The sequence below is a fragment of the Oncorhynchus mykiss genome, chromosome 26 (genome assembly GCF_057628025.1).
Source record: "Oncorhynchus mykiss isolate SJ-2025 chromosome 26, ASM5762802v1, whole genome shotgun sequence".
In the NCBI taxonomy this organism is placed as follows: Eukaryota; Metazoa; Chordata; class Actinopteri; order Salmoniformes; family Salmonidae; genus Oncorhynchus; species Oncorhynchus mykiss.
In genome coordinates, this window is record NC_143047.1 from 49,577,083 (window position 1) to 49,577,500 (window position 418).

Consider the following 418-nt stretch of genomic DNA (forward strand, 5'->3'; position numbering starts at 1 on the left):
CCTGCCAAGAGCAGTGGCTCCTCTTGAAGCCAGATGGTTATTTACCTGCCAGGAGTAGTGGCTCCTCTTGAAGCCAGATGGTTATTTACCTGCCAGGAGCAGTGGCTCCTCTTGAAGCCAGATGGTTATTTACCTGCCAGCCTGAGTTACACTAAATAACAACATACAAATATTAAGCAGTCATTTACTTACTATTATTAGTATTACTGTTGTTATTATTATTATTGTCTTGATTATTAGTATTACTGTTGTTAATATTATTATTAGTAGTATTACTGTTGTTAATATTATTAGTAGTAGTATTATTACTTTTATTGATTATTAGTATTACTGTTGTTATTGTTATTGATTATTAGTATTACTGTTGTTATTATTATTAGTAGTAGTATTATTACTGTTATTGATTATTAGTATTACT